This window comes from Trichomycterus rosablanca, chromosome 1, assembly GCF_030014385.1.
Source record: "Trichomycterus rosablanca isolate fTriRos1 chromosome 1, fTriRos1.hap1, whole genome shotgun sequence".
Lineage (NCBI taxonomy): Eukaryota > Metazoa > Chordata > Actinopteri > Siluriformes > Trichomycteridae > Trichomycterus > Trichomycterus rosablanca.
The window spans coordinates 37564938-37591781 of record NC_085988.1 but is presented as its reverse complement, the minus strand read 5'-3'; the positions used below and the strand labels follow the sequence as shown (position 1 = coordinate 37591781).

The 26844-nt window shown below is 40.0% G+C and overlaps 1 protein-coding gene across 1 annotated transcript in view; it reads right to left on the bottom strand.

The window, feature by feature from the left end:
• pot1 (protection of telomeres 1 homolog) overlaps nucleotides 1-26844 on the bottom strand; it is a 114657-nt gene that overhangs the window by 15343 nt on the left and 72470 nt on the right. The window lies entirely within an intron of this gene.

The window sequence follows — 26844 nt, the reverse complement described above, 5'->3', positions numbered from 1 at the left end:
TCCTAATCAGGGTCATGGCAAGTCCTGATTTGCCAGAAAACACTGGCCGCAGGGTAGGAATACCCTGAAGAAGGTGTCAATCCACCACAAGGCTTCGGCCAATCTACCCAATCAGACATAGCCGATCAAGTCTATGTAGATGCCTGGACGGTCATTAGGCGATTACGACACACCTACAGTATATGTATAAAAAAGATAGGCTTTTAACTTTGTGGCAACAGTTTAGATCAGGGGTGTCAAACTCATTTTCACCGAGGGCCACATCTGCATTATGGTGGCCCTCAAAGGGCCGATTGTAACATTCAGCTGTGATTGCAGTTTGCCTTTTAAGTCTTGGAATATTTGTTGTTTTTCTTGGAGGCTAAAATCTGTGTTTGGTGTCAAAATGCCAAATTTATACTGTATATTTATAATGTATATCTACATTTATATTGTACTCCTTTACCATAGACACAATGTCATAACACAAGAGACGTACATTTCTTGTACACTTTGGGATTATTTGTAAATATTTGTCAACATCACTTGTTGGAAAACCGCCTCAGTTAAACGCTGATGTGGAAACACTGCCATCAATTGGCAGGATGCGGTCACTTTACGAGTCACAAAATCGGCATGCATTGTGGGAGATGCAGTTTATGTATGCTTTTACAGTGTATTTTAAGACAATCATACATCTTTTAAGCTCTCGCTTAAAAGAGTTTGACATGTGGTTTAGATGGATGGATAGACGGGTGGATAGATTATTAGCTAGATAGATGGATAGATTGACGGACGGATGGACGGACAGATAGATTAGATAGATAGATACTTTATTAATCCAGAAGGAAATTAAGGAAAGGTCAAGACTGCTTCCTGCACAAAACAAGGATCATAAAACAGCATATGACAAATTTGGTGTGAAGAAGCTCCAGTGTCCTGCACAGAGCCTTGTCCTCAATTCCACTGAGCACTTTTTGAATGAAAACCTTAATTGTAAGACCCAACATCAGTGCCTGACCTTATAAATACTCTTTCAGATAAGTGAGCACAAATTTCCACAGGCAAAACTTTAACCATATATTACTAACATCATTACAATTTTGTAATTCAGTGTAAAAAGTTATGTATTTTTTCTGGGAGAAACATTTTTGGTCAAGTTTGGTTGGTCACTTTTATACTTAGCATAGTTTTCTGACCGCCCTGCTCTGAGCCACCTACCACTTAAGCCTTAAAAGACCCTGAGCGGGTCTGTTTTCCCACCGCTTTATCCTATTCAGGTTCACGGTGGGTCCAATTCACTAAGCGAAAGTTAGGAAACACTCTGGACAGGTTGCCAGTCCATCATCGACAAACACACTTACACACATGTTCACACACACGTTCACACCTAGGGCTAGGGTCATTGGACTGTGGGAGGAAATGGGAGCAAACAGAGAAAATCCATGCAGACACAGGAAGAACATGCAAACTCCACACAGAAAGGACCAGGATTGTGTCACCTCAAAATCTAAACCAGGACCTTTTTGCTGTGAAGGACACTAAGCCACCATGTCACCTGTCCTCCCCCATTTCAGTAAGTCAAATTACACTAGATGGAATCAATTCCCATTCAGATATAACTTGAAAGAAGAGGCATGATGAGAGTTAGATCAGTTATCATGAGGATAGCAAACAGGGTTTGGCCAATACCCAAGAGCTGATATTAGTACCATAGAGAAATGGAAAAAAAGACATCAGTACATACCCACTAATAGCAGCACCTAAGAAGACCAATAATGAATAAAACAGGTGCATTAAACTGGGCTTTAATAGGGATACAGCAGTCGTGTGGTTTCACAGTTGGAGGGCTGGTACGTCTGTCTCTCTCTTTAGGGTTGTGATATGAGCCTGAAAGTGTTCGAGCTGAGATATGAGCAACAGCTCTCCTCCTTCCATCTGAGTGACAAGCGGCAGTCAGAGAACCAAAGCTCCTGGGATTTCACTTGTCATTCTTCCCTTCCCGCCTCTGGACAGGTAGAGCCGAAGGACCACGATACAGCCCCATGCCACAGCACTTGAGCTAAAAATCGTTACTGTCTGCGCCATTTATTAATATTCTTTAGTCTCAGAGCCTACCTGTAAACAACAGTGATTTCCCCTTGGTGCATGAAGAGATTTTATAAAAGGTCTAGGGAAAAGTTTAGCAAGAGCGATTAAAGAGCTGCAACAAAGTAGCAATTTACAACCTCGATTGCCCTGGACTATTTCTTCTCTCCAACAGAACACTATTAAGAAATAACCTGTTGTCTGACTTCATACCGGCCTCCATTTTGCTACTCTCTCTCCACCCTGCCTAGTAACACTGGCTGGGATTGAGACTTTTGTTTTATAGGATTGGTAAAACTTGATAGGCTGGCAGAATGTGCCAAATGCACGAGTCATTTTACTGCAGTTCATTCCATGACAGAAGTAGAGCTTCAGCTTCATGCCAGCAATACTGCTTTGTTTGCTCCGTACTGGCGTTAGCGCCTTGCACAACAAAACTCAATTTGACAGTGAAGAACTGCAGAGAGATGTATTGGCTTGTGGCCGCCTGAGCTGATGGCTTGCCAATAAGAGAGAGAAATTTACGCATTACAGATGTAACAGCTTCCACAGCATTCCTTTAATCTCGTTTAGCTTTTGAAGTCCTGTCCTTTTTTTTACCTGAAAGGTTTTATCCAAACAAGCTATTACCGTTGCCAGAAATCTTAAATGAAAAGACGTGACCCTGTGTAAAACCATAGCATTGGTCAGCCGGACACAGAGTATCGATCAGCATGTCAGCCTCCTTTTACCTCTTTGATTGCTGAGCTATTCACAACCACCGGTGTTCCTGACACTCAGATTGGTTCATCTGGTCACCTATCAAAAAACTGTTTATTTCCTATTCTTCCTTAAACACAAATTAATGAAAATGAACAGTCCTTACATTAAAACCACCTCCTTGTTTCTACACGCACTGTCCATTTTATCAGCTCCACTTAGTCCATCTGTTTCTCTGCATGCTTTGTTAGCCCCCTTTCATGCTGTTCTTTAATGGTCAGGACCCCCACAGGACCACTACAGAGTAGGTATTATTTGGGTGGTGGATCATTCTCAGCACAGCAGTGACACTGACATGGTGGTGGTGTGTTAGTGTGTGTTGTGCTGGTATGAGTGGATAAGACACAGCAGCTCTGATGGAGTTTTTAAACACCTCACTGTCACTGCTGGACTGAGAATAGTCCACCAACCAAAAATATCCAGCCAACATCGCCCCGTGGGCAGCGTCCTGTGACCACTGATGAAGGTCTAGAAGATGACCAACTCAAAGAGCAGATATCTGGAAGCTCCGGTTTCCTTCCACAGTCCAAAGACATGCAAGTGAGGTGAATCAGAGATACAAAATTGTTCATGACTGTGTTTGACATCAAAACTTGTAACCAAAGTGTGTAAAACGACGTTAAAATCGTAATAATAATAAAAAAAATAATAAAGTAAATGGCATCTACAAATGGCGTCTAATGACTCTACAATTTAAATCAGAAAGAATCTAAAACGTCCATAAACATAAACACCACTAACTTCAATGGACTTGAGCTCATCTGAGGGGAAACTGTGCTGTGGTCCAATGAGTTTTGAACTGTTTTTGGAAAAAGCAGAAGTCGACAGTTGTCGAGGCCAAAGAAAAAACAAACAAAAATACAAATAGCTAACAATGCATTCATTTTATTTATTCATTTATTTAAAATTAGCTACATTGTCCCAACATTTCCAAAATTGGGGTACTTTTACAGTACCAAACAACTCCGAGCCCAGTGGTTGGAAATGCTCCAGTGACAAATTTCATAGCTGTAATTTAACCTGATGCTTATGTATTGTGCGTCTCCAAGAAAGATACTCTCACTGTAAAACAAATGTCACTGCCACGTTCTTGCTTGATACCAAACCACACATGGCCTAAAAAAAGCTGAATTAGCTAACTGAATCTTGAGTGTCCCTATAAACCGGAAAGTGACACCATTTGGAGCTTTTACCAGTAGTGGTAAGGTCAATTCCAACTCATGGGAACCTAGAACTGTCAGTTTTTTTTTGTTTTTTTTTGGAGCATGACAAGGAGCATGTTGGGTCACTATATCACAACGTTAAGTCGGCAGCAGGGCTGACAAGAAATTGGGATGCTCAGTCAGTATATTTGATCTCACAGAGATCAAATGAGTAGTTCAAGAAACAATGCCATACTGCCTCTGACATCGACCAGAATAAAAAAGGCCCAGGGTACCGTGGTACCCGCTGGGTGAGACAGGGTATCAAAATGTGCACCACTGGCATCAAAGTTTGTAACAGAGAGAGAAGACGCAGTAAATCAAAAAAAGCTAAACATTAGACTTCATGTCAAGACAGGACAGTGGAATATTCAGGGTCTCAAGTTATTGCACAGACTGAATATCAGCATTCGTGGTTTGACTAAGTGGTCAAGCACTGGGCACTTCCAGATGCTGGATGGAGACACAGTGCTGTTCTCAGGCAAAGAGGGTCACAAACATGGACTGATGTTCGCAGAAACATTACTACATGCCTCACATCCTACATCCCAGTAAGTATTATATATCACCAGGAGATATGAATCTTATCCAGCACTACGCACCACCTACTGACAAACTAGATGAAGAGACCGGACAGTTCTACATGTACATTTAAAGTTTACTCAAAGTGACTCCCAAGCAAAACCTACTAAAATAGAAGTCAGACACTGGTGGCTTTCTGTGCAGAATGTGACTGATCACAATCTCATGATGTTAACAATGAAGCTCAGAATTAAAAGGAAGCAGAACAGGAAGCCACGTCTACTGCACCTTGAAAAATTACCAGTTCAAGTAGCAATACCAAGTGGAGGTTGCCAACCGATATGAAAAGCTAAAAAGACTTAAGGAACCCCACACACACACACACACACACCAGATAGACTGTGGCAGCAGATAAAGGATGTCATGCTGAAAGCTGCTGAAGAAACAGTACAGAAGAACTGCAACAAATGCAAGAGCTGGATTTTCAGTGACACATGAGTGAATACAAAAGAAGCATGAGGTAAAAACAAAGTCTCCAGATGAATACAAAAAGTGCAGAAAATGCTTAGAACAGATAAACAACCTGAGTTTGATTAAATTATGCAGTGAGCTGGAAGGAAATGCAAAGAAAGGTAACAGCAGAAATGTGCTGCAGATAGTGAAGAACGCTTTTAGTCTCAAACTACAGCCATCAAGGACAAAACATGAAAAAAACCCTTTCAAACCAAAGATGTGCCAAAGATGGAAAAACTACTGTGAAGAACTGAACAGCAGTGAGGAGGAGAACATACAGTTTGATGTTTAAGAAAAGGAACCACTGAAGAAAGAGATCAAGTGTGCCATTCTAGAACTGGCTAAGAGAAAAGCACCTGGTCCAGATGACTGAGAAGTTGAACTATTCAGGTCTACTGCATAAAGTCTACAGGAAATTGTGGGAGATTGGGATCTGACCAGAAAAAGATCCTGTTGCAAGTTATCAGCAAACCAAGCTGGATTTAGGCCAAGAAGAGGGCCAGATCACAACCCTCCAGGTCATCAAGGAGAAAGCCAGAGAAAGGAACCAGGCACCAGGCACCAGATCTTTCATGTTTCATTGATTTTACAAAGGCATTGACAGGGTATGACCAATTATGGATAACAATGCTTGGGATGGGTTTCCCCTTGCAGAAGGTGTTTTGTGTCAGTATGGAGTCTGACTGAATATTCAACACTGCACATTGTATGTGTGTAACATTATTTCTTTAAAAGAAATAGTATGAGGTGCCCAGGTGGTGCAGCGGGATATATCGCTAGAACACCAGCGCTGAGATTTTGAACATCCCGGTTCGCTTCTCGGCATTGCCAACAGTCGGCTGGGCACCATCTAGCGGGCATAATTGGCAGTGCCTGAAGCAGACACGTTTCTGCTAGGGGTGGGATGACCGGACCATGTGGGTGGGGTCTTCAAACGCTGTGTATGGACCCTAACTGGCAGATAGAAAGGCGTCTGTGCAGAATGCATAGGTGAAAAAGAGTTCTGCTAAGGGCTGCACGTGGGTCGGAGGAGGGGTGAGCGGGAATATACCCACCTTGACTGCAATCAGTGATCCCCCAGCAGTGAAAGACAAATTGACTACGCTAAATTGGGAGACAATGAGAGAAAATGCATAAATAAAAGAAAAGAAAAGAAAAGAAAAAAGAAAAAAGAAATTGCATGAGGCGCCCAGGTGGCCAGCGGGAAATCCCGCTAGCACACCAGCACTGAAATTCTAAACAACCCGGTTCCAATCTTGACTCTGCTACTGTTGGCTGGGTGCTATCTAGAGGGCATAATTAACAGTGCCTGCAGCACACACAATTGGCCATCAAGTCTGCTGGGTGGGAAAAGACCTGACTAATAAAGTGGGTGGGGTTTTCAAATGCCGTGCAAGGACCCTGGTTAGCAGACCATGGCGCCTGTGCAGAAGTGGATGAGCTTCATGTGCGAATGCATCGAGGCACGGGCAAAAAAGAAGGGGTTAAGGGACTGTGCACGAGTCGGAGGGGGCATGGAGCTGGCAAATATACCCTCCTTACATGCAATCAGGATCCCCAGCAGCAGAAAACTAATTGGCTATGCTAAAAATGAGAGAACAGGGGAGAAACTGCATAAAGAAATATATAGATATAGATATTTTGAATAACCAGCATAAAGATAGAACTCTGCTTATATTTTTCTTATATTTGCACTGTGGTTCACTTTATAATTTTACAGCTGTTACTTACAATCTATACAATCTATACCAGACTTACGATGTTAACCGAAATAACACCTCCATACGTACCCTCAGGTTCTGTTGTTGTAGTGTGTTGTCTGAGTGGTGTTGTGATTATACAGATACTTGTTTGTATAATGTGAATCTCTGTAGTGTGTACTATTACTTTTAACTTTGATTTATGTAACTTGCTACTGAGGCCTTAATTTCCATTAATAAAGTATCTATCTATCTATCCATCCAACCATCCATCTATCAGTGCATAATACCTATAGTAATGTTAAAAAAAAACTTAAATATACAGACTGCATCACTTTTTTTTTGAATTATTAGAATGTATAGTTAGCACTGAAATGTTCAATATCAACTCTCTACATTCTGAATGTTAATCTAGCTCTGCTCATATTGTTTATATTTATATTGTTTTACATTACCTCCATGTTCACTGCTGAGCTGTTTTAATCAATAAAGCGTTAATGTTAATATAAAGTTCAGCAATGTGTTTCATATTCTGACTACGATACATGCTTGTCAGTTAACGGCTAACTGCTGGCACATGAAAATCAGTTCGTGTTTAAAAGAAATAGTCAATATTTGCATCTTTCGTTCAAACCAAGTTTTGTTGTATTTCTGCCTGGCAATACAACAGCCAGTGTCCTGGTGAATGAGTCTTTTGTTCAACCAAATTTCACTACTGTTTTCCTGCCTGGTAACAACCAGCTGTGTGTAAAGTGTAGGAAACATGAAAGTGCTGTCGTTCGTACGGTTACAAATTTAGGTTTACACACAGATTTCTGGCGTAAGCATGTAAGTGTGGATGCCTGTGTGATGAAACTTGGAGAGAGCAGCTAGATTGAGGTGGTGCTCTTACAATGACTGCAGCACCCAGCGTGAAAAAGTCCATTAACCTGAGATTTGCAGGTATATGCAAGAGGATTACACAAGTATTGACCGGCTCCTCATCTATATGTAAAGACGAGTGGAACTGGGGAGTCACACTGAGTAAATAAGAAAAGGTGTTTTTCAAAAAGGAAAACCAATTCCCGAACACACACACACACACACACATACACACGCACGCTGGCATGAACAGGTTTTGAACTTCTCATTGGAAAATTTACTGCATATGGGTTGACATTTTTAATTAGCAACTAAAGCATTTTCTGAAACTAGATGAATCAGGTAAGATGAACTACTGGAAACACAACAAAAAAACTAGAATTAAATAAATCTATTAAAAAAAACACATACAGTAACAGCCAAAAGTATTCACACCCCTGCACCACTACTCCCAGAAAAGGTACATTGATCAGCCATAACATTAAAACCACCTCCTTGTTTCTACACTCACGGTCCATTTTATCAGCTCCACTTACCATATAGAAGCACTTTGTAGTTCTACAATTACTAACTGTAGTCCATCTGTTACTCTACATACCTTTTTAGCCTATCTTTCATGCTGTTCTTCAATGGTCAGGACTCTCCCAGGACCACCAATGAGCAGGTATTATTTAGGTGGTGGATAATTCTCAGCACTGCAGAGACACTGACATGGTGGTGGTGTGTTAGTGTGTGTTGTGCTGGTATGACTGGATCAGACACAGCAGCGCTGCTGGAGTTTTTAAACACCGTGTCCACTCACTGTCCACTCTATTAGACACTCCTACCTAGTTGGTCCACCTTGTAGATGTAAAGTCAGAGACGATCGCTCATCTATTGCTGCTGTTTGAGTTGGTCATCATCTAGACCTTCATCAGTGGTCACAGGACGCTGCTCATGGGGCGCTGTTGGCAGGATATTTTTGGTTGGTGGACTATTCTCAGTCCGGCAGTGAGGTGTTTAAACACACCACCACCATGTCATTGTCACTGCAGTGCTGAGAATGATCCACCACCTAAATAATACCTGCTCTGTGGTGGTTCTGTGGGGGTCCTGACCATTGAAGAACAGCATGAAAGGGGGCTAACAAAGCATGTAGAGAAACAGATGGACTACAGTCAGTAATTGTAGAACTTCAAAGTGCTTCTATATGGTAAGTGGAGCTGATAAAATGGACAGTGAGTGTAGAAACAAGGAGGTGGTTTTAATGTTATGGCTGATGTATGTTTATTTCTTTTGGTTGTATTGGAACAACAAACCAATGGAAAAACAGAACATACAGAACTCCAGAAATGGATTGGACAAAATTATTGGCACTTTCTTAAAACTCCAAGGAATCATTGGATTTCAATTATGTGCTTGTGCTATAATTTGTACTTAACACACATGTGGCAAGTGACAGATGCTGGTAATCTAGAAGTCATGCCTGCACTTTGCACAATGGACATGGTCTCAAAGCATTAATGTGTCTTTATGTACCACACTGAACAGCATGCAGAAAAGGAAAGAAAATAATTGTCAGAGGATGTAAGAACTCAAATTGTGCAAAGGAATGGACAAGGCTACAAGTCCATCTCCAGTAAACTTACTGTTTTTGTGTCCACTGGGCACAAAACCAATAATTTATTAGGATTTTAATGTCATGTTTTACACTTTGGTTACATTCATGACAGAAATGGTAGTTACTCATTACACAAGATTCATCAGTTCACAATTCATCAAATACAGTCATGGATAATTTTGTATTTCCAATTCACCTCACTACCATGTCTTTGGACTGTGGGAGGAAACCGGAGCACTCGAAGAAAACTTCATACAGAAAGGACCCGGACAGCTCCACCTGGAAATCAAACCCATGACCTTCTTGCTGTGAGGCAACAGTGCTACCCACCAAACCATCAAGCCACTCGCACAACATCATTAAGAAGTTTAAAGCCCATGACACTGTAGCTTACCTTCCTGAATGCGGACAGTATAGGAGAACTGATAAAAGATTGCAATAAAGAATTACTCGAATGGTGAATAAAGCAGCTAAATCAACCTCCAAACAAATTAAAGCTGACCTGCAGACACAGGGTACAACAGTATCACCTCAAACTATCTGTCATCGTCTAAATGAATGTGACGCTAATGTAGGACACCCAGGAGAACCCCACTGCTGACACCTGAGAAAGCCACTATTCTTCTGAAGACTGTCCTGTTGACAGATGAGATTGAACTAGAGCTTTTTAGTGAAGCACATCATGAAGCACCAATCAGTTAAAGATGGTGGAGGTCAGGCCGCTCAGGTGGCACAGCGGTAAAAACACATGCTGGAACACCAGAGCTGGGATCTCGAATACATCGTATGAAGTCTCAGCTCTGCCTGCCGTCTGGGCTGAGCAACCACATGAACAACAATTGGCCTGTTGTTCAGATAGGGGTGGGATATTAAAAAAGCCGGATAGGGTCTCTCTCATAACTAATGCAATTATGACTTCTGCTGGCTGATTGATGGTGCCTGCACAGAGGCGGGAAAAGAGTGCTGTCAGGATGTGTCTCTCTGTACACAGTGCTGATCCGCATTGCACTCGTCAAAGTGTAGGTGACAAAATGCATACGGCTGCTGCCCACGTGTAAGAGGGGGCGTGGGTTAGCTTCGTTCTCCTCAATCAGAGCGGGGATCGGCATTGGTGGAGAGGAAGCACGATGCAATCGGGCAATTGGACGCGCTTACCATACAGAGGGAAGAAAAAGGGGAGAAAAATGCATAAAACAATAAATATATATATATATATATATATATATATATATATATATAAAGATGGTGAAGGTCCAAATTATTTCACTGTTTTGCCACCCCTTTATTCTTGTCAGAGTGGCTTCCCTGGAATCACTGGGTGAAGTGCAGTAGCACACCTTTAACAGAATCCCAATTCAGTGCAGGGCCTTCTAGAAAATTCCAGTAAATAGGTGTAAGAAATGTATTCATAGTAACAGAAAGAGATTTCAGTAATGATTACAAAGTGTATGATACAAAATATCAATAATAAAGGTATCAATCATTTTTGGAGTTATGTGTGGTATAGATTTTACATTTTCTCAGCTTTTTGTATTGATCCAATGCAAAATAATAATAATAATAAAGTAATAATTATGTGAACACTGAGGCATTTGTAATTGTTACACCTTGTTGGGGAATACAGTGCACTTTTTGAAAGAAGGTGCCAATAATTCTAGGTGCCATAACTCTAGCAATCCTCAGGAAAACATGTATATACATGCAATTTTTTAACACAATACATGGCTGAAAGTATACAAACACCAAATATCACACATCATTGCTGAACATGCTTAAACATGTTATTCCAACACCATGGACAAAACCAATGAAATGTACCTACTTCTGCAGATAACAGTCTTTACTTTTTAGAAAGGTTCTTGAAACATACCTCAACATTTGATTTCATTTAGCCAGAAGAGCTTTGGCAAGGGCAGGTAATACGATCTTCACGAGACTGTAGAATAGGATTGTGTAGGACAGGCCTCTGTGGCCTCTCTATTTTTACGAACCTCACACTGTACATGGGTTTATTGTTATGACAAAGATGGAAACACACAATCTCTGAGCATGTCCTAGCATGTTGTAGCATTAAACTGAAACAGGTAAGGCCTCGGGTGGTCAAAAATATCTCTATACTATTACTTACCTACAATATTCTGAGTGGACACTATTATAGCCAAAAATAGCTTACTCTAGGTAATTCCTGATTCATGAATCACACTGCCAGATGGTAAAGCATGATAGAACACTCCACAGAATGCATTTAACTCCTCCAGAGTCCAATAGTGGTGTGATTTACATCTCTTTAGCTATGTTTAAAATTGCACTTGATTATCACATGCATCCTATAAAACAAACCCCATTTCCAGAAAAGTTGGGACATTATGTAAAATGCTAAAATCTGTGATTCCTTAATTCTCTTGAACCTTTTTAACTAACGAATGTAAAATAAAATGACGTGATGAAATTAGATGTCTGCAACACTCTCTTTTTGAGAGAATTATTAATCAAATTAAACATTTCTCAATGCAAGAGAGCAAATAATTATGATCTTTCAACATCTGCCGTACATTCGCGATTCAGGAAACCCGAGGAAATCTCAATCAGTGTAAGGCAAGGCCGGAATGGCTGTTGAATGTGCCTGATGTTTTAGCCCTTACAGTACTGCAAAAGAAAGCATCATGCTACTATGATAAAATAGAGCCACATGGGTTCAGGGGTACTTTGGAAGACGTTTGCCACTGAACACAGTAGGCCACTGCATTAAGTAATACAACCTGAAACTCATGCAAAGAGAAAGCCATCCATCTCTGAGCCCAAGCTCATTTCAGATGTACCAAAAAACGGTGGAAACTTGTGTTGTGGAAAGATGAGTCCACATTTCTGCTTGTTTTTACTAAAAAAAAAAAGACAGAGTAATCTGTGCCAGAGACTAAAGATAAAATAAACATCTGTCTTGGTTTGGGAGTATATCAGTGCCCACAACATGAATGACTGTCATATGTGTGACCAGAGATGCAGTGGTGTAAATTGGGATTAGATAGAGACATACACTGATCAGCCATAACATTAAAACCACCTCCTTGTTTCAACACTCACTGTCCATTTTATCAGCTCCACTTACCATATAGAAGCACTTTGTAGTTCTACAATTACTGACTGTAGTCCATCTGTTTCTCTGCATGCTTTGTTCGCCCCCTTTTATGTTGTTCTTCAATGGTCAGGACTCTCCCAGAACCACTACAGAGCAGGTATTATTTAGGTGGTGGATCATTCTCAGCACTGCAGTGACACTGACATGGTGGTGGTGTGTTAGTGTGTGTTGTGCTGGTATGAGTGGATCAGACACAGTAGCGCTGCTGGAGTTTTTAAACACCTCACTGTCACTGCTGGACTGAGAATAGTCCACCAACCAAAAATATCCAGCCAACAGCGGCCCGTGGGCAGCTTCCTGTGACCACTGATGAAGGTCTAGAAGATGACCAACTCAAACAGCAGCGATAGATGTGCGATCATGATCATCTCTGACTTTACATCTACAAGGTGGACCAACTAGGTAGGAGTGTCTAATAGAGTGGACAGTGAGTGGACACGGTATTTAAAAACTCCAGCAGCGCTGCTGTGTCTGATCCACTCATACCAGCACAAAACACACTAACACACCACCACCATGCCAGTGTCATTGCAGTGCTGAGAATCATCCATCACCTAAATAATACCTGCTCTGTGGTGGTCCTGTGGGGGTCCAAACAAGCTGGGATATGCGAAGAAAGAATTTTGTTGTACTGTACAACTGTATATGTATATATGACAAATAAAGGCATTCTATTCTATTCAAGAGGGTTAACAATTTACAAATTCTTTATTGCATTTTACAAAATGTTCCAACTTTCCGAAAATGGGAAAGTTGAAAGCTTTCCAATACGACCCTTTGTGCTGCCAATGCAAGTCTATTAAAACTGCACGACCATTTGCATAATTTTTTATTCTAAATTATTCTCATGCTGTCACCCTGCTGAAGTAAACACATTTGGTTTTCTACAGAAAAAAATAAAGCCCTACATCACCACCAGAAAACCATGTCAAACTTATATAAATGTGCTTATTTTTGAGCCGTTCACCATCATTACACCACCATCCTTCGTTTTAAACAACATTTCGTAGATGACACACTCCAAACCCCCAGATAACGAAAAAAATTGACTAGTTGTATGACAACGTCATCTCCTAAGCTATTGTGAGCCTGTCTGGCTGTAGAAATGCAAAAGTCTGCAGCTCTCCTTCCTGCTTATCTCTCACAAAAGAAGAGCAGTTATGTCAGAATACATTTTCCAGACACACTACCCAAAATATGTGACAACCAGCATTTCCTGAAATGATACACCACACGTGTGCAAGTCACATTCAATAAAAGCATGGCCAATTCAGCCTCCTACCCCCATTAGCGCGGATACAGCCATAAGCCTTTTAGCCTGAGTTGGTGAATAACGAGAAGCACAGTTTCCAGTTAGACCTGGTATAACACTGCATGCCTCATACATAATTTTTAATAGGATCTTTTTTATTCTCTTTTTTACCTAGTACACACAAATACCTAAGCACACAGCATAGCCCGTTCTAGGGAACCAAGTAATAGCTGCTCACTGTCTAAATGAATAGCTCGCTGTAAGCACTTGTGTGTTCAGACAACCCATGTGCTCGCTCTCTGTCCCTGCATGAATAATTGATCGTCAGATGTGGGTAGAAACAGGATATCACACTGCTGTGCACCGAGTCCAACAATCAAAAATGGCACTGGCAGAAATCCTGGGGCGCTTGTGTTATTAACACCTCCACCCTCACGGACAGCTAGCTACATTCTGGTTCTCTATGCAAAATAAGCTAGTAATAAACTGTAGTAGCTTGCTAATAGAATGTCAGCAATGCATCAACTCACACGAACGTTGTTTAGCAAAGCTCAACAATAGAAGGAGGCAGTGGTAGCTTAGTGGTTAAGGTACTGGAGTAGTAATGAAAAGGTTGCCGGTTCAAGCCCCACCACTGCCATTTTGCCACTGTTGGGCCCTTGAGCAAGACCCTTAACCCTTAATTGCTTAGACTGTATACTGGCCCATCTGTAAGTCTTTTTGGATAAAAGCATCCGCTAAATGCCGTAAATATAAATGCAATAACAATGTAGAATTCCTATATTATGTTTTGGAGGGTGCTCAAATTTGCTTGTTCATTTACATTTTTACATTTTCGGCATTTAGCAGACGCTTTTATCCAAAAAGACTTACAGTACTATGAGACTATATTGTCTAAGCAATTGAAGGTTAAGGGCCTTGCTCAAGGGCCCAACAGTGGCAACCTGGCAGTGGTGGGGCTTGAACCAGCGACCTTTCGATTACTAGTCCAGTACATTAACCACTAGGCTACAACTGCCCTATATACATTGTGGCTTGTGTCAAACAGACAAGCATCAACAAAGAATAATGGTGTTCACAAGTTACAGCTCTAAGAGTCTGCAGGATAGTTATTAAATGCCTTAAATATAAAGATACCAAAACATGCATAACATGGTGTATGGAGCATAAAACCTGGATTACTAAGCAATGAAAAAAACAAATATGGTCAGTGACTATCATATTTTGTTTGATTCTTGAAATGCTGAGAGAATATGTACACCGACCAGGCATATCATTATCACGACTGATAGGTGAAGTGAATAACACTGATTATCTCTTCATCACGGCACGTGTTAGTAGGTGGGATGTATTAGGCAGCAAGTGAACATTTTATCCTCAAAGTTGATGTGTTAGAAGCAGAAAAAATGAGCAAGTGTAAGAGATTTGAGCGAGTTTGACAAGGACCAAATTGTGATGGCTAGACGACTGGGTCAGAGCATCTCCAAAACTGCAGCTCTTGTGGGGTGTTCACGGTCTGCAGTGGTCAGTATCTATCAGAAGTGGTCCAAGGAAGGAACAGTGGTAAACCGGCGACACGGTCATGGGCAGCCAAGACTCATTGATGCATGTGGGGAGTGAAGGCTGGCTAGTGTGGTCCAATCCAACAGACGAGCTACTGTAGCTCAAATTACGGAAGAAGTTAATGCTGGTTCTAATAGAAAGGTGTCAGAATACACAGTGCATCACAGTTTGTTGCATATAGGGATGCTTGCAAATCATTTACACTCTTTCATGGAAACGGTATTTCCTGATAGCTGTGTGTGCCCTGCCACAAAGCAAAAATGGTTCAGGAATGGTTTGAGGAGCAAAACAACAAGTTTGAGAAATTGACTCGGCCTCCAAATTCCCCAGATCTCAATCCAATCGAGCATCTGTGGGATGTGCTGGACAAACAAGTCCGATCCATGGAGGCCGCACCTCGCAGTTCACAGGAGTTAAAGGATCTGCTGCTAACATCTTGGTGCCAGATAACACAGCACACCTTCAGGGGTCTAGAGGAGTCCATGCCTTGACAGGTCAGTATTTATTTAGTAACAATTCAAATAAATTCAGTAAAAATGTGGCAGTTCTTTTTCGGCCTGGAGAAGACAGGGTGTATTGTTGTTACAAACAACATGAACACTGACTTGTCAGACAACAATAAATGTTTCCTTTGTGTATCATTCTATTTCATTTAAGCTAAAACCCAGAGATGTCAGGAGCATTCTGGACATTATATATGTTGATACTGTATATGGCTTCCACTGTGCACAGTTGTGAGAGCTGTTAATTAAAGTATTCCTGAACCCATGGTTCAATACATTAAAGAAGCATGCTCATTCACACTGCAGTGCTGTCTAAAATATCAGAGGTCATGATCATTCAGTAGTGGCTTTCTGCCTTGCCCTTTACACACAGCTTAGATGTGCTAAATATGTGAATAACATTGTACACTGGATTTCAGGATTTATGTTTGCAGATTCAAGTTCCAAAGGATGTCTTAAACCCACATTGCCTGCTACAAAAGATAATGTTCAGTTGGGAATCCATAGTGGAATAAGAATCCACCTGGTGAAGATTATTAGATCCAATAATTTCTTTGCATTGTTGTATAACAACAAAGCAGGGTGGAAACTGACTGACTGCCAAATCAATAAAAGAGGTTCAAGAGATCAGGGTTCTTTTGTTACCAAGAAAAGAAAACCATTAAGGCTTTCATCCTCCAAACTAAAACCCTCGAAACACAGTATTATTAATTTACTCGCTGACTAAAAATACTCACATAAAAGAACAACAAAATGGCTGTTAACAGCTTTCCATGCTTTATGGCTTGTCACACTGTGCTATTTGAGATTTGGTATATGTGTATGTCTGGTGTGTGTAAGAACCCTACAGTTATAAACACCAGCTTAAAACTATTCCCCTCAGTGTACTTTATCCGAGTGACCTGCTTTTTTGATTTCTATATTATATATAAAGTGTCAAAGCTTTCACACTTTTACTCAGTACTAAAGATGATAAAAGCAAAAAAGTCAAAAAAATTTAAAACCTGTAAAAAGTCTTATGTAAAATTGGAAAGCCCTGGAAAAATGTCATGTTAAACTGATCAGCCATAAAATTAAAGCCACCTCCTTGTTTCTACACTCACTGTCCATTTTATCAGCTCCACTTACCATATAGGAGCACTTTGTAGTTCTACAATTACTGACTGTAGTCCATCTGTTTTTCTGCATGCTTTGTTAGCCCCCTTTCATGCTGTTCTTCAATGGTCAGGACTCTGCCAGGACCACTACAGAGCAGGTATTATATGGGTGATCATTCTCAGCACTGCAGTGACACTGACATGGTGGTGGTGTTTTAGTGTGTGTTGTGCTGGTATAAGTGGATAAAACACAGCAATGCTGCTGAAGTTTTTAAACACCTCACTGTCACTGCTGAACTGAGAATAGTCCACCAACCAAAAATATCCAGCCAACAGCGCCCCATAGGCAGCGTCCTGTGACCACTGATGAGGGTCTAGAAGATGACCAACTCAAACAGCAGCAATAGATAAGCAATCGACTTTACATCTACAAGGTGGACCAACTAGGTAGGAGTGTCTAATAGAGTGGACAGTGAGTGGACACGGTATTTAAAAACTCCAGCAGCGTTGCTGTGTTTGATCCTCTCATACCAGCACAACACACACTAACACACCACCACCATGTCAGTGTCACTGCAGTGCTGAGAATGATCCACTACCTAAATAATACCTGCTCTGTGGTGGTCCTGTGGGGGTCCTGACCATTGAAGAACAGGGTGAAAGCAGGTAAAAAAAAAAAAAAAAAATGTTATGTTAGGTTTTAATGTTATGGCTGATCAGTGTATACTGGGTCAACAGCGGCTGCTTGGCATAGCCGGGATTCAAACCTGCAACCTTTTGATTAAAAAAATAGGACCACCCACTAAAATATACACAACAGATGTGCATATCAAGGCTAGGAATATATGTTGTACAGGCATAAGGACTTGAGTGATCTTGATAAGGTTATGGCCAGAGGACTAGGCTGAAGTATAAAGCAATGGGGGCTACAGGCAGCCATGGTGAGTACCTACCTACATTAATATTTGGAATATAATATTTATAACAATAAAGTCAAAATACTTTAAGAAAAAGCGAGAATAAAGTTGAAATATTATAGTCAAAGGGTAAAAGTGTGCAACAGGAAAATAGCCGCCTCCTTATGTTAAAATGAAGAGTGTTGAGGATAAACTGCGTTTATGAAGTATTACAAGTATTGACTATTTTTAAAATCAAAATATTTTCACTTCATTCTTAAAATATTACAACTTTATTTTTAAAATCAAAATATTTTCACTTCATTCTTAAAATATCATGACTATTTTTGAAATCAAAATATTTTCACTTCATTCTTAAAATATTATGACTATTTTTGAAATCAAAATAGTTTCACTTCATTCTTAAAATATTACAACTTTATTTTTAAAATCAAAATATTTTCACTTCATTCTTAAAATATTACAACTTTATTTTTAAAATCAAAATATTTTCACTTCATTCTTAAAATATCATGACTATTTTTGAAATCAAAATATTTTCACTTCATTCTTAAAATATCATGACTATTTTTGAAATCAAAATATTTTCACTTCATTCTTAAAATATCATGACTATTTTTGAAATCAAAATATTTTCACTTCATTCTTAAAATATTATGACTATTTTTGAAATCAAAATAGTTTCACTTTATTTTTAAAATATTACAACTTTATTTTTAAAATCAAAATATTTTCACTTCATTCTTAAAATATTACAACTTTATTTTTAAAATCAAAATATTTTCACTTCATTCTTAAAATATCATGACTTTATTTTTGAAATCAAAATATTTTCACTTTTTTCTTAAAATATTACTTTATTTTTAAAATCAAAATATTTTCACTTTATTCTTAAATAGGGCTGTCGAAGTTAACGCGATAATAACGCATTAACGCGATCTCAATTTAACGCGATTAAAAAAAATAGTGCCGTTAACGCAAATTCTATTTGGCCCTGCGAGTCATCCGTAGTTCATGTTGAGACTTGACCGTGCATGGCATCTCTCATTAAGACAGCGTTTCTCAAAGTGTGGGGCTGACAGGTAGAACCAACGTTTTAACGTCGGACTTGCCACTGTTTGTTTCATTTGCGGTTTGTTAACATAATGTAACCGAGCGTCGTAGTGATGCACTTGCTTAATAAAGAAATAAATACACGCTATATTCACAAATTGTCGGGAGCGTTTAACACTTTATTACGGACAGCTAGTCATCGCGTTAGCCAAGCATGCTATTCCATGAACTATGGAAGCCCCAAAGGGTCAAAACACACTCACTTCGTGTAGAAACGTCCATCAAACCATTGTCACCATACAACCACAGAAAAGTCTGTCACAATAACTACGCCTTATCCCACCTAGAGCACCGCTGATCTACAATGTTTGCTGATGGAGAAATTTTAACCTACAATCTGACATATATACGAAGTCAAGGGTCTCTGCTGGATAGTATTACTGCCTAGTATTGAATAAAACTCCCTTACAGTTTTCTCTTGTTCCAGCAGTTTTTAACATAAGTACATTTAGCATAAAATGTGTTCACCATTTTAATTGTAACATTTCACTTAAAAATCCTTGTTTTCTATAACATTTACACAGATTTTTTTTTTATGCGATTAATCGCGATTAACTATATGAGTTTCTGAGATTAATCGCGATAAAAATTTTTAATCGTTTGACAGCCCTATTCTTAAAATACTACAACTTTATTTTTGAAATCAAAATATTTTCACTTCATTCTTAAAAATATCATGACTTAATTTTTGAAATCAAAATATTTTCACTTTATTCTTAAAATATTACAACTTCATTTTAAAAATCTAAATGATTTTAATTTATTAATTTACTCTCCGAGTTTGAATCTTATCTCTGCTACTGGTTGGCTGGGCATCCCTTAGCAAACACAATTGGCAGCTAATAAAACTGGCCACTAGTCTGCTGGGTGGTAAAAAAACAGGACTGAAAAGGTGGTGGGGTCTTCAGCGCTGTGTAAGGACCCTGGTTAGCAGCCCATGCACTGCATTTAGTCACAACTGTAAGTGGCTTTGGATGAAAGCATTGGCTGCTTGATTTAAATGTGAAGTAAGTAGGTTTACTGCTTACATTTTTGTAATTCTAAAAAAATGCATTCATATAATGTTGTGCAAAACTATCTAGATTTCATAATAAATAAAAATTGCTTACAACTTATTCTCCCCTCAACAACCATGATTCTTTTCCATTCCACCGAACCCTACAGTGCAGGGCGTTATGCATCCAAATCATGAACTATTTGTACCATACATAACGTGCTACTGTGTATTTCCAATTGCACAAGGACACTTGTAAAAGCAGGGGGTGTTTGCTGAAGGTGAGGCTGTAGGGGCATTCTACACCAGACACTGAGAGCAAGTACACCATGCTAACTGTAAACAATACCAGTAGCGACAACATGATGATTTTTTGGTGCATCCTGCAGTGGGTTTTACATACAGATTGTCTTGTTCCGGTGGCAATTCTGTTTGACCAATCAACCCTGTACACAGTTCTCATTCCACCCATACAGCCTGCTTCGGTATGACTGGTCCCTGGTCAAGGGTAAGCAAATTTAGCACTGGTACTTAGATAAGATACAGGTCACCTCACAATGGAAACAACTACTAAATGTTCTTCAATCTTTCAAAATTGCTATTTGATTGGCCAAGAAATCGTAAAATGATCAAAATTTGGAAATCTCAGACGTTTTCCAGAAGTACCAGACTGTGTACAGACTGATCACTGGTATAAAATTGTATATGTTTGTTCTATAAATAATTACAGAGTGGCATAATGTAATAGCACAGGTATATGTACAACAACAAAAGAGTCATTTATCAACATAAAGCCTAACTTGCATACCAAACATTTCACTATAATGTACAAAAGGTGCAGACATAATTACTGCTAATATGAATAAACCCGTGAGTATAAATTAGCTTAAGTGTTTGTGGTTCAAGGATATGAGCATAATAGTTATTACGATAGCAAGAGTAAGTCATCATAAACCACTTTATTCTAATTGGGGTTGGGCGGTTCCAGTTCCACCAGGAAACACTGGGTGCAAGGCAGAAATAACCCAAAACAGAGAGCAAATCCATCACAGGGCTTTGGCCATCCCCTCTCCTCAGACATAGCCAATCATGTCTGTTGAGATGCCCGGGCCAGCTGATCGCACTCTCAGCGGTAGCGGGCTTGCATAAAACAACGCTACGCTGCTTGAGCGCAGAGGGAGTTATGATAACTCAAATACTACAGATGTTAATAATTAATCAGAAAAATGATGCACTAACAACTGCAATTCTAAGTACAGGCAAAACAAAAACTGCTAAACATTTATATTATACATTAACACCAGGGAAAAAGTAGACACTGTACTGAACTCAAACCCTGGGGTATACACCGATCAGGTGTACCATTATGACCACCTCCTTGTTTCTACACTTACTGCCCATTTTATCAGCTCCACGTACCATATAGAAGCACTTTGTAGTTCTACAATTACTGACTGTAGTCCATTTGTTTCTCTACATATTTTTTTAGCCTGCTTTCACCCTGTTCTTCAGTGGTCATGACCCCCACAGAACCACTACAGAGTAGGTATTATTTGGGTGGTGGATCATTCTCAGCACTGCAGTGACAATGACATGGTGGTGGTGTGTTAGTGTGTGTTGTGCTGGTATGAGTGGATAAGACACAGCAATTCTGATAGAGGTGGTCATAATGTTATGCCAGATTCAGTGTATACATAGATGTTCGTTATAAAACCAGGGTATTAGTACCAGCAGAACAAATACTTACTTGCTGGTCAGTGAGCTATGTTGAAGAATGAGCATGTGAGTATGTTGGTATCTCTTTACACATCATTTGTATATTTAGCCACATAACACAAATGTAGTGACACCACCAAACTTTGTTGATACAAACATGATACTGATACATACTAATCAATGAGAAATATTTCATGTAAAACAATAACCTAGGTGTTCCTTCACACATAGAACACCTATTAAAAAAATACACCTCTGAAAGATTCCAAAACTTATCAAATATATATAACAATTTTCCACATACTGTATAATAACAGGGTAACAATATCCCACATGAGAACAGCACACTTCCACACATGGAGTATATAGAGAACCTTTGGAGATAACCTTACAATCCTGCTGTTTTATATCCAGTTCACAAAATATCACAATCCCCTCAAAACGAGGTACATCAACAGACTACAGTCGTAAAATTTTAAACCAAGGGCAAAAGCACATAGTTTTCAAATCTAAAAACAAAAAGAAATAGAAACTCATAGTTCTTTCTAAAATATTAATACACACAGGAGAACAAAAGAGGAAAAGCTGTCATTAATTCTTTATTTCTAAAGCTTTTATAAGGGAGCTTTAGTAAAGAATAGTTAAAAGGCTTGGTAAGGATGGGGGGTTATGTAACAAAGAAAATCATTTTTACAGAATTTGGTCACAGATTGAGCTTAGTTTTTACAAAATAGTATCTGGATTCAACTCAGTGAATTTTCTTATGAAACTGGATGGTCATTTTAGTATTGGTGTTGTATATGATGATAGCCTGAAATGCTGTATTAATGTACAGTGCCTTGCAAAAGTATTCAGCCCCCTTGAACTTTTCAACCTTTTGCCACATTTCAGGCTTCAAACATAACGATATGAAATTGTAATTTTTTGTGAAGAATCAACAACAAGTGGGACACAATCGTGAAGTGGAACGAAATTTATTGGATATTTTAAACTTTTTTTAGAAATAAAAAACTGAAAAGTGGGGCGTGCAATATTATTCAGCCCCCTTGCGTTAATACTTTGTAGCGCCACCTTTTGCTGCGATTACAGCTGCAAGTCGCTTGGGGTATGTCTCTATCAGTTTTGCACATCGAGAGACAGAAATTTTTGCCCATTCTTCCTTGCAAAACAGCTCGAGCTCAGTGAGGTTGGATGGAGAGCGTTTGTGAACAGCAGTTTTCAGCTCTTTCCACAGATTCTCGATGGTATTCAGGTCTGGACTTTGACTTGGCCATTCTAACACCTGGATACGTTTATTTGTGAACCATTCCATTGTAGATTTTGCTTTATGTTTTGGATCATTGTCTTGTTGGAAGATAAATCTCCGTCCCAGTCTCAGGTCTTTTGCAGACTGCAACAGGTTTTCTTCCAGAATGGTCCTGTATTTGGCTCCATCCATCTTCCCATCAATTTTAACCATCTTCCCTGTCCCTGCTGAAGAAAAGCAGGCCCAAACCATGATGCTGCCACCACCATGTTTGACAGTGGGGATGGTGTGTTCAGGGTGATGAGCTGTGTTGCTTTTACGCCAAACATAACGTTTTGCATTGTGGCCAAAAAGTTCGATTTTGGTTTCATCTGACCAGAGCACCTTCTTCCACATGTTTGGTGTGTCTCCCAGGTGACTTTTTATAGATATCTTTGAGAAATGGCTTTCTTCTTGCCACTCTTCCATAAAGGCCAGATTTGTGCAGTGTACGACTGATTGTGTCCTATGGACAGAGTCTCCCACCTCAGCTGTAGATCTCTGCAGTTCATTCAGAGTGATCATGGGCCTCTTGGCTGCATCTCTGATCAGTCTTCTCCTTGTTTGAGCTGAAAGTTTAGAGGGTCGGCCGGGTCTTGGTAGATTTGCAGTGGTCTGATACTCCTTCCATTTCAATATGATCGCTTGCACAGTGCTCCTTGAGATGTTTAAAGCTTGGGAAATCTTTTTGTATCCAAATCCGGCTTTAAACTTCTCCACAACAGTATCTCGGACCTGCCTGGTGTGTTCCTTGGTCTTCATGATGCTCTCTGCGCTTTAAACAGAACTCTGAGACTGTCACAGAGCAGGTGCATTTATACGGAGACTTGATTACACACAGGTGGATTCTATTTATCACCATCAGTCATTTAGGTCAACATTGGATCATTCAGAGATCCTCACTGAACTTCTGGAGTGAGTTTGCTGCACTGAAAGTAAAGGGGCTGAATAATATTGCACGCCCCACTTTTTATTTTTTTATTTCTAAAAAAAGTTTAAAATATCCAATAAATTTCGTTCTACTTCACGATTGTGTCCCACTTGTTGTTGATTCTTCACAAAAAATTACAATTTCATATCGTTATGTTTGAAGCCTGAAATGTGGCAAAAGGTTGAAAAGTTCAAGGGGGCTGAATACTTTTGCAAGGCACTGTAAATCAGATAAAAAATCTTATTCAGTTACATGTTTATGCTGTGAATGCATACACAACACAGGAAATACATCTTGAACTACGCAACTGTTACACCGTACATAATATTTTGTGTGACTTTCTTCAGCGAGCGAGCTTAAATGTTGGGAGTCAATATCAGGCTTCAATATCAAATTTGAATAAAAAATGCAAAAGAATATCTATATCGCATGTAGTAATTCATGTAAAGTAGACCCTCAATTGATCAAACTGGGTCACAACTGTAAGTCACGTTAGATTAAAGTGCCTGCTAAATTATATGAATGTAAACTTAAATGTATGTGTGTGTGTGTACTGATCAGCCATAACATTAAAACCACCTCCTTGTTTCTACACTCACTGTCCATTTTATCAGCTCCACTTACCATATAGGAGCACTTTGTAGTTCTACAATTACTGACTGACTAAATACCGTGTCCACTCACTGTCCACTCTATTAGACACTCCTTCCTAGTTGGTTCACCTTGTAGATGTAAAGTCAGAGACGATCGCTCATCTATTGCTGCTGTTTGAGTTGGCCATCTTCTAGACCTTCATCAGTGGTCACAGAACGCTGCCTACAGGGTGCTGTTGGCTGAATATATTTTTGGTTGGTGGACTATTCTCAGTCCAGCAGCGACAGTGAGGTGTTTAAAAACTCCAGCAGCGCTGCTGTGTCTGATCCTCTCATACCAGCACAACACACACTAACACACCACCACCATGTCAGTGTCACTGCAGTTTTGAGAATGACCCACCACCTAAATAATACCTACTCCGTAGTGGTCCTGTGGGGGTCCTGACCATTGAAGAACTGCACGAAAAGGGGCTAACAAAGCATATGGACTACAGTCAGTAATTGTAGAACTACATAGTGTTATGGTAAGTGGAGCTGATAAAATGGACAGTGAGTGTAGAAACAAGGAGGTGGTTTTAATGTTATGACTGATCGGTGTGTGTATATATATATATATATATATATATATATACAGTGTATCACGAAAGTGAGTACACCCCTCACATTTCTGCAAATATTTCATTATATCTTTTCATGGGACAACACTATAGACATGAAACTTGGATATAACTTAGAGTAGTCAGTGTACAACTTGTATAGCAGTGTAGATTTACTGTCTTCTGAAAATAACTCAACACACAGCCATTAATGTCTAAATGGCTGGCAACATAAGTGAGTACACCCCACAGTGAACATGTCCAAATTGTGCCCAAAGTGTCAATATTTTGTGTAACCACCATTATTATCACTGCCTTAACCCTCCTGGGCATGGAATTCACCAGAGCTGCACAGGTTGCTACTGGAATCCTCTTCCACTCCTCCGTGATGACATCACGGAGCTGGTGGATGTTAGACACCTTAAACTCCTCCACCTTCCACTTGAGGATGCGCCACAGGTGCTCAATTGGGTTTAGTCCATCACCTTTACCTTCAGCTTCCTCAGCAAGGCAGTTGTCATCTTGGAGGTTGTGTTTGGGGTCGTTATCCTGTTGGAAAACTGCCATGAGGCCCAGTTTTCGAAGGGAGGGGATCATGCTCTGTTTCAGAATGTCACAGTACATGTTGGAATTCATGTTTCCCTCAATGAACTGCAGCTCCCCAGTGCCAGCAACACTCATGCAGCCCAAGACCATGATGCTACCACCACCATGCTTGACTGTAGGCAAGATACAGTTGTCTTGGTACTTCTCACCAGGGCGCCGCCACACATGCTGGACACCATCTGAGCCAAACAAGTTTATCTTGGTCTCGTCAGACCACAGGGCATTCCAGTAATCCATGTTCTTGGACTGCTTGTCTTCAGCAAACTGTTTGCTGGCTTTCTTGTGCGTCAGCTTCCTTCTGGGATGACGACCATGCAGACCGAGTTGATGCAGTGTGCGGCGTATGGTCTGAGCACTGACAGGCTGACCTCCCACGTCTTCAACCTCTGCAGCAATGCTGGCAGCACTCATGTGTCTATTTTTTAAAGCCAACCTCTGGATATGACGCCGAACACGTGGACTCAACTTCTTTGGTCGACCCTGGCGAAGCCTGTTCCGAGTGGAACCTGTCCTGGAAAACCGCTGTATGACCTTGGCCACCATGCTGTAGCTCAGTTTCAGGGTGTTAGCAATCTTCTTATAGCCCAGGCCATCTTTGTGGAGAGCAACAATTCTATTTCTCACATCCTCAGAGAGTTCTTTGCCATGAGGTGCCATGTTGAATATCCAGTGGCCCGTATGAGAGAATTGTACCCAAAACACCAAATTTAACAGCCCTGCTCCCCATTTACACCTGGGACCTTGACACATGGCACCAGGGAGGGACAACGACACATTTGGGCACAATTTGGACATGTTCACTGTGGGGTGTACTCACTTATGTTGCCAGCTATTTAGACATTAATGGCTGTGTGTTGAGTTATTTTCAGAAGACAGTAAATCTACACTGCTATACAAGCTGTACACTGACTACTCTAAGTTATATCCAAGTTTCATGTCTATAGTGTTGTCCCATGAAAAGATATAATGAAATATTTGCAGAAATGTGAGGGGTGTACTCACTTTCGTGATACACTGTATATACAGTGTATCACAAAAGTGAGTACACCCCTCACATTTCTGCAGATATTTAAGTATATCTTTTCATGGGACAACACTGACAGAATGACACTTTGACACAATGAAAAGTAGTCTGTGTGCAGCTTATATAACAGTGTACATTTATTCTTCCCTCAAAATAACTCAATATACAGCCATTAATGTCTAAACCACTGGCAACAAAAGTGAGTACACCCCTTAGTGAAAGTTCCTGAAGTGTCAATATTTTGTGTGGCCACCATTATTTCCCAGAACTGCCTTAACTCTCCTGGGCATG